The following is a 9082-nucleotide window of genomic DNA, read 5'->3' on the forward strand; positions in this document are numbered from 1 at the left end:
ATAACTCCTTCAAAGAGCTGGTTCAGACACAATGGGTCAATGGCCTATTTCCATGCTACAAGCTACTATGATTCTATGAAAAAGAATTAAATGTTTTTGGCTTCACAATATTTATTTATTCATTCTTTCACGAGATGTGGGCAACACTGGCAAGGTCAGCATATATTGCCCTTGAGATGGTGGTGTTGAGTTGTCTTCTTGAACCGCTGCAGTCCTTAGGGTGTAGGTCCACCAACAGTGCTGTTAGGAAGGGAGCTCCAGGATTTTGACCCAGCGACAGTGAAGGAACGGCGATATAGTTCCAAGTCAGGAAGGTGTGTGGTTTGGAGGGGAACTTGCAGATGGTGGTGTTCCCATGCCTCTGCTGCCCTTGTCCTTCTAGGTGTTAGAGGTCGCAGGTTTGGAAGGCGCTGTCAAAGGAGCTTTGGTGATATCACAATATATTCTACTGACATTTGTATATATGTAATAGAATTAAGGATCTGGTGGTGTGATACATTAGTTTTTTGGATCCAGCACAATCTCTTGGACCAACACGTGACATAATGCTGTCAATTTTTGTTGAAAGTGATTATTCAGCATTGCCACTTAAAAATTTACTATCTATTGCAAATATAGAGCTTAATAATTAATAAAAGCAAAATACTGCAGATACTGGAAATCTGAAATAAAAACAAGAAATGCTGGAAATACTCAGCTGGTCTGGCAGCATCTGTAGAGAGAGAAGCAGAGTTAACATTTCAGGTCAGTGACCCTTCATCAGAACTGGCAAATATTCGAAATGTAAAAGGTTTTAAGCAAGTAAAGCAGAGGTGGGGCAAGAGATAACAAAAGAGAAGGTGTTGATAGGACAAGGTCACAGAGAATAACTGACCAGAAGGTCATGGAATAAAGGCAAACGATATGTTAATGGTGTGGTGAAAGACAAAGCATTAGTACAGAGAGGGTGTCAATTGACAGTAAAATGAACAGCCCTGGCCCCAAGCACAAACATGAAAAAAAGGTGGGTAGGCACAGTGGAAACAAACTAAAATAAACAAATATAAAAGAAAAAATAACTAAAAATAAAAAAAAAAAAGGGGGCCCGTCATGCTCTGAAATGATTGAACTCAATGTTCAGTCCAGCAGGCTGCAGTATGCCTAATCGGTAAATGAGCAACTGCAAGCACAGGAGGTGTCATACCTGCCCATTTACCTCCTCTCTCCTCACTATCCAAGGCCCCAAACACTCCTTTCAGGTGAAGCAGTGATTTACTTGTACTTCTTTCAATTTAGTATACTGTATTCACTGCTCACAATGTGGTCTCCCCTACATTGGGGAGACCAAACGCAGATTGGTTGACAACTTTGCGGAACACCTCCACTCAGTCCGAAAGCATGACCCCGAGCTTCCGGTTGCTGGCCATTTCAGCACACCCTACTGCTCTCATGCCCAGATCTCTGTCCTGGGATTGCTGCAGTGTTCCAGTGAACATCAATGCAAGCTGGAGGAACAACAGTCATTCACTCAAATAGCCCCATTGTAACCCAGTCTCAAATCCTGAAGATGGGGCTATTTAATACAGGCATCCTGCACCTTTGCTACTGGTTGCACATTTCATGGTCCTGACTAGATTTCCAAGTGACACCTTACCACTCCACTGGGGGCAATGGAGGACTCCAGACCAATCTGACCAAGAAGTTCAATGTGTCATTTTCCCCTTCAGTGCTGCTCAGAAAACTTTTCAAATGCAAAGGAGAAAGAAAGACTTGCATTTAAATTGTGCCTTTCATGCCTTATGGACATCCCAAAGCACTTTTATGAAGCGATGGGACAGTATACAGAGACGCAGACTAGAAAGGTCTAGAATGAGCAAATATATATATAAGATTAACACAGGGAGTAGGAGAAACATTTTTACCCAACGAATTGTGAAGTACTATCCGAATTAGCGATCGAAGCAGAGAACATGGCTGGAATTTTACTCCTTCCCCAAACCCCCAGAAACGGGCTGGAGGCAGTGGGGGGCGTACAATCGAATAGGAGGCGGGGGGCGGGGTAGCGGGTGGTGGTACCATCCCTGTCACCTACCCGCCCCTACTGACATTTTACCAACAGCGGGGGAAGTTGAAAACGGCCCGCCTGCCCGAGGTCAATTGAGGCCATGAAGTGTCCAATTACTTGCCACTTAAGGGCCTCCTCCTGCTGCTGCTGGTATTTTACCAGTGGTGGCTAGGAACTTCAGCACCTGAGGAGACCGCCCAGTAATAACATGCAGGCCCCTTGTGGGCCCGGCATGGGTGAGGGTGGGGCTCTTGATCGGGCAGCCTGTGCCCCACAGAGGGCCCATCCAGCAGCACAAGCCATCCTAGATGGAGCACTTCCTCCTGGACGACCACCACCCCACTTGTCAGGACCCAGCCGATTGTCCTCGGCGAGGCCCAATCCGCACTTACCTTTTCTGGGGCCTCCTCCATTGTTGCTGGTCTTGTCTGGGTGCAGTCCCAGCAGTGGCCACCGCTCACGGTCGTACTGCTGGGACTGAAGAGCTACTGGCACGCTGATTGGCCGACAGCTCTTGGAGGCAGGACTTCCTGCTTCGGAAGCAGAAGTCTCACCCAAGGTCAATTAAGGGCCTGGGCCACGCAGCATTGCTGCATGGCTTCCAGGCCTAGCAGAGGTGGGCTTGCCCCCGATATTTAAGCTGGTGGGCGAGGCCTCCACTGCCACGTAAAATTCTGGCCTATGTCAACATTTAAAAGTAGGATGGTTAAGTGTTTGAAAGAGAAAGGAATAAAGTATTAAGGAGACTGAGAAGGTGCATGCAATTATGAAACTTCAAGATAAACACTAATATTATGGAGTCATAGAGTCATTTACGGCACAGAAGGAGGCCATTCGACCCATCAAGTTCATGCTGGCTCTCCACAGAGCTTTTCAGTCAGTCCCACTCCCCCGCTCAATCCTTGTAGCCCTGCAAGTATATAGTAGCCATCCAATTTTATAGGAACATAGGAACATTGGAAATAGGAGCAACAGAAGGCTATTTTTCCCCTCAAGCCTGCTCCGCTATTCAACTAGGTCATGGCTGATCTACCTCAACACCATTTTTCTGCACTATCCCCATATCCCTTGACATATTTAATATCTAGAAATCTATCAATCTCTGTCTTGACCATACTCAATGACTATGCCTCTACTGCCCTCTGGGATAGAGAATTCCACAGATTCACCACCCTCTGAGTGAAGACGTTCCTCTTTACTCTGCAACTGTGTCCACTGGTTGTAGACACCACCCACCCCCCAACCCCCCTACCAATCCCCAGCCAGGGGAAACATCCTTCCTGCATCTATCCTGTCGAGCCCTGTAAAAATTTTGTATGTTTCAAGGAGATCACCTCTCAATCTCTATCTTCTAAACTCTAGAGAATACAGACCCAACCTCCTCAATCTCTCCTCATAGGACAATCCCACCATCCCAAGAATTAGTCTGGTGAACCTTTGTTGCACTCCCTCTATGGCAAGTATATCCTTCCTTAGATGAGGAGACCAAAACTGTACACAATACTCCAGGTCTCACCAAGGCTCAATACAATTGCAGCAAGACACCTTCACTCCTGTACTCAAATCCTCTTGCAATAAAGGCCAACACACCATTTGCCTTCCCAATTGCTTGCTGCATCTGCATGTTAGCTTTCAGTGACTCATGAACAAGGACACCCAGGTGCCTTTGGTCATCAACACTTCCCAATCTCTCACTATTTTAGAAATACACTGCATTTCTGTTTTTCCTCCCAAAGTGAATAACTTCCACATTATATTCCATCTGCCATGTTCTTGCCCACTCACTTAGTCTGTCTAAGTTCCCTTAAAGCCTCTTTGCATCCTCCTCACAACTCACATTCCCACCAAGTTTTTTGTCATCAGCAAACTTGAAAATATTACATGTGGTCTCCACATCCAAATCATTGATGTAGATTGTGAATTCCTTTTGAAGTCATTGATTGTCTCTGCTTCCATCACTCTTGTGGGCAGTGAGTTCCAGGTCATTAACACCTGCTGTGTATAAAAGATCTTCCTCATATTCCTCCTGTATCTCTTGCCCAAAACCTTTAGCCTGTATTCCTCAGTCCTTATACCATTAGTTACTGGGAACACTTTTACCTTGTCTAACTTATCTAAGCCTGTCATAATCTTGTATATTTCTGTTAAATCTCCCCTCAATCTCCTTTGTTCTAAGGAGAACAATCACGGTTTTTCCAACCTAACCTTGTAACTAAAATTCCCCATCTTTGGAATAATTCTGGTGAATCTCCTCTGCACTCTCTCAATGACCTTCATATCCTTCCTAAAGTGTGGTGACCAGAACTGGATGCAATACTCCAGTTGAGATCTAACCAGAGCTTTATAAAGGTTCAGCATAACTTCCCTGCTTTTGTACTCAATGCCTCTGTTTATGAAGCTCAAGATCCTATATGATTTACTAACCACTCTCTCAATATGTCCTGCCACCTTCAAAGATTGATGCACATGCACCCCCAGGACCCTCAGTTCCTGCACACTCTTTAGAACTGTGTTATTAAGTATGTATTCCTCTCCCTATTCCGTCTTCCAAAATGCATCACCTCACACTTGTCTGTATTAAATTCCATCTGCCATCTCTCTGTCCATTCGGCTAGCCTATCTATGTCCTATTACATATCATGCTTACTGTTTGCCACACCTCCAAGTTTGGTGTCATCGGCAAATTTTGAGATTTTACTCTATATTCCAAGATCCAAGTCAATGATTTAAGGCAAAAAAAAAGTGGTCCCAGCACTGACCCTTGGGGAACACCACTGTCTATCATCATCCAGTCTGAAAAACAACCATTTACTATGACTCACTGTTTTCTGTCCTTAAGCTAATTTTTTATCCAATTGGACACTGACCCTCCAATTCTATGAGCCTCAATTTTGTTAACCAGCCTTTTATGTGGTACCTTATCAAACGTTTTCTTAAAATCAATATAAACAACATCAACTGCATTCTCTTCATCAACCTTCTCTGTTACTTCATCAAAATATTCAATTAGATTAGTCAAGCATGATCTGCCTTTTGCAAATATTTACCTGCTCTCCTTAAATAACTTGAACCTCTCTAAGTGTCTGTTGATTTTTTCCCTGATTATAGTTTCTAAAACCTTACCCACCACTGATGTTAAACTAACTGGCCTATAGTTGCCAGGACTGTCCTTACAGCCTTTCTTGAATAAGGATGTCACATCTGTCACTCTCCAATCCTTTGGCACATCCCCATATCTAGGGACGATTGGAAGATTATGGCAAGCCCTTCTGCTATCTCCATCCCCACTTCTCTTAGCAACCTGGGATGCAAGCCATCCAGACTGGGTGACTTATCTATCCTAAGCATAGCCAGCCTTTTTAGTACCTCCCCCCTCTCAATTTTTACCCTAATCATTGCTTATATTCTCTCCGCTTTTACTGATATTTTGTCAGATTCCACTTCCTTAGTAAACATTGATACAAAGTACTCATTGAGTATATTAGCCTTGTCCTGCACCTCTAAGCATATATTACCCTCTTTGTCTCTAAAAGGCCCCACTCCACCGCTTATTACCCACTGACTATTTACATGCCGGCGGAAGATTTTTGGGTTCCCTTTTATGTTGACTGCCATTCTATTCTCATATTCTCTCTTTGTCAGTCTTATTTTCCTCTTCACCTCCCCTCTCAACTTATTGTATATGGCCTGGTTCTCACTTGTAGAATTCACCTAACGTACACCCTATTTCTTGTTTCATCATAATCTCTATCTACCTCGTCAACCAAGGAGCCCTGTTATTGGTTCCCTTACCTTACATCCTTTTTGAAATGTACCAAGCCTGTACCTGAAGCATCTCTTCCTTAAAGATAAACCATTGTTCTGAAACAGGTCTTCCTGTCAGTCTTTGGTTCTATTCTACCCTGGCTAGATCCCTGCTCATCACATTGAAATTTGTTGTATTCCAATCTAGATGTTCTACTTTATTTTGTTCCTTGCTTTTTTGCATTACGAGTCTAAACTTTATAATATGATGGTCACTTTTACCCAAGTGCTCCCCGACAGACACTTGGTCCACTTGACCCACCTCATTTCGTTTTTTTATTCGTTCATGGGATGTTGGCGTCGCTGGCTAGGTCAGCATTTATTGCCCATCCATAATTGCCCTCGGGAAGGTGGTGGTGAGCTGCCGTCTTGAACCACTGTAGTCCATGTGGGGTAGTTATACCCACAGTGCTGTTAGGAAGGGAGTTCCAGGATTTGGACCCAGCGACAGTGAAGGAACGGCGATATAGTTCCAAGTCAGGATGCTATGTGGCTTGGAGGGGAACTTGCAGGTGGTGGTGTTCCCATGCAACTGCTGCCCTTGTTCTTCTAGGTGATAGAGGTCGGGAGTTTGGAAGGTGCTGTCTAAGGAGCATTGGTGCATTGCTGCAGTGCATCTTGTAGATGGTACACACTGCTGCCACTGTGCATCAGTGATGGAGGGAATGAATGTTTGTGGATGAGGTGCCAATCAAGCGGGCTGCTTTGCCCGTTTTCCCCACACCAGATCCAGCGATGCCTCCTTTTTAGTTGGGCGGAGAACATACTGATCAAGGAAGTTCTCCTGAACATATTTCAGAAATTCCTCCCCCTTCTGACCTTTTACTCTAGAGTTATCCTAATCAGTATTTGGGTAATGAAAGTCCCCCAATATCACTATTCGATAGTTCTTGCACATCTCTGTGATTTCTCTGCTGATTTGCTCCTCCATCTTTTATATTGACTGGTGGAGGCAGACACCCTCAACTCATTTAAAAGGTACCTGGACATGCACTTGAAGTGCAGTAACCTGCAAGGCTATGGACCAGGTGCTAGAAGGTGGGATAAAAACAGGAAATGCTGAAAATACTCAGCTGGTCTGGCAGCATCTGTGGAGAGAGAAGCAGAGTTAACGTTTCAGGTCAGTGACCCTTCATCAGAACTGACAAATATTGGAAATGTAAAAGGTTTTAAGCAAGTAAAGATTAGATTAGATTAGATTAGATTAGAGATACAGCACTGAAACAGGCCCTTCGGCCCACCGAGTCTGTGCCGAACATCAACCACCATTTATACTAATCCTACACTAATCCCATATTCCTACCAAACATCCCCACCTGTCCCTATATTTCCCTACCACCTACCTATACTAGTGACAATTTATAATGGCCAATTTACCTATCAACCTGCAAGTCTTTTGGCTTGTGGGAGGAAACCGGAGCACCCGGAGAAAACCCACGCAGACACAGGGAGAACTTGCAAACTCCACACAGGCAGTACCCGGAATCGAACCCGGGTCCCTGGAGCTGTGAGGCTGCGGTGCTAACCACTGCGCCACTGTGCTGCCCCTGCGAGGGTGGGGCAAGGGATAACAAAAGAGAAGGTGTTGATAGGACCAGGTCACAGAGAATAACTGACCAGGAAGTCATGGAACAAAGGCAAACGATATGTTAATGGTGTGGTGAAAGACAAAGCATTAGTACAGAGAGAGTGTCAATTGACAGTAAAATGAACAGCCCTGGCCCCAAGCACAAACATGAAAAAAAACAATGGGTAGGCACAGTGGAAACAAACTAAACAAACTAAAATAAAATAAACAAATAAAAAAGAAAAAAGAAAAAATAGCTTAAAATAAAAAGGGGGGCCTGTCATGCTCTGAAATTATTGAACTCAATGTTCAGTCCGGCAGGCTGTAGTGTGCCTAATTGGTTAATGAGGTGCTGTTCCTCGAGCTTGCGTTGATGTTCACTGGAACATTGCAGCAATCTCAGGACAGAGATGTGGGCTTGAGAGCAGGTGGGGGTGTTGAAATGGCCAGCAACCGGAAGCTCAGGGTCATGCTTTTGGACTGAGCGGAGGTGTTCCACAAAGTGGTCACCCAATCTGCGTTTGGTCTCCCCAATGTAGAGGAGACCACATTGTGAGCAGCGAATACAATATACTAAATTGAAAGAAGTGCAAGTAAATCGCTGCTTCACCTGAAAGGAGTGTTTGGGGCCTTGGATTGTGAGGAGAGAGGAGGTAAATGGGCAGGTATTATACCTCCTGCAATTGCAGGGGAAAGTGCCGTGGGAAGGGGACGAGGTGGTGAGGGTAATGGAGGAGTGGACGAGGGTGTCAAGGAGGGAATGATCCCTTCGGAATGCTGATGGGGGAAGGGAGGGGAAGATGTGTTTGGTAGTGGCATCACGCTGGAAGTGGCGGAAATGGCGGAGGATGATCCTTTGGATGTGGAGGCTGGTGGGGTGGAAAGTGAGGACAAGGGGAACCCTGTCGCGGTTCTGGGAGGGAGGGGAAGGGGTGAGGGAAATGGGCCAGACACAATTGAGGGCCCTGTCAACCACAGTGGGGGGCAATCCTCGGTTAAGGAAAAAGGAAGACATATCAGAAGCGCTGTCTTGGAAGGTTGCATCATCAGAGCAGATGCATCGGAGACGGAGAAACTGGGAGAATGGAATGGAGTCTTTACAGGAGGCAGGATGTGAAGAAGTGTAGTCGAGGTAGCTGTGGGAGTTGGTGGGTTTATAATGAATATTAGTAGACAACCTATCCCCAGAGATGGAGACAGAGGAGTCAAGGAAGGGAAGGTAAGTGTCGGAGATGGACCATGTAAAGGTGAGAGAAGGGTGGAAATTAGAAGCAAAGTTGCTAAAGTTTTCTAGTTCTGGGCGGGAACAGGAAACGGCACTGATACAGTCATCAATGTACCAAAAAAAGAGTTGGGGGAGGGGGCCTGAGTAGGACTGGAACAAGGAATGTTTGACATATCCAACAAAAAGACAGGCATAACTAGGACCCATGCGAGTACCCATTGCAACACCTCTTACTTGAAGGAAGTGAGTGGAGTTGAAGGAGAAGTTTTTCAATGTGAGAACAAGTTCAGCCAGGTGGAGGAGGGTGGTGATGGATGGGGACTGGTTGGGCCTATAGAATACCCTTGGTAATGTGATCATACCCATTTTGCTTCTCTGCTCTAACCAAATGTGTTCTGTCCATGGCCCTTCATCCTCCCTTTCCAGCACTGCACTGTCTTCC

Source organism: Heterodontus francisci, chromosome 4 (genome assembly GCF_036365525.1).
Source record: "Heterodontus francisci isolate sHetFra1 chromosome 4, sHetFra1.hap1, whole genome shotgun sequence".
Lineage (NCBI taxonomy): Eukaryota > Metazoa > Chordata > Chondrichthyes > Heterodontiformes > Heterodontidae > Heterodontus > Heterodontus francisci.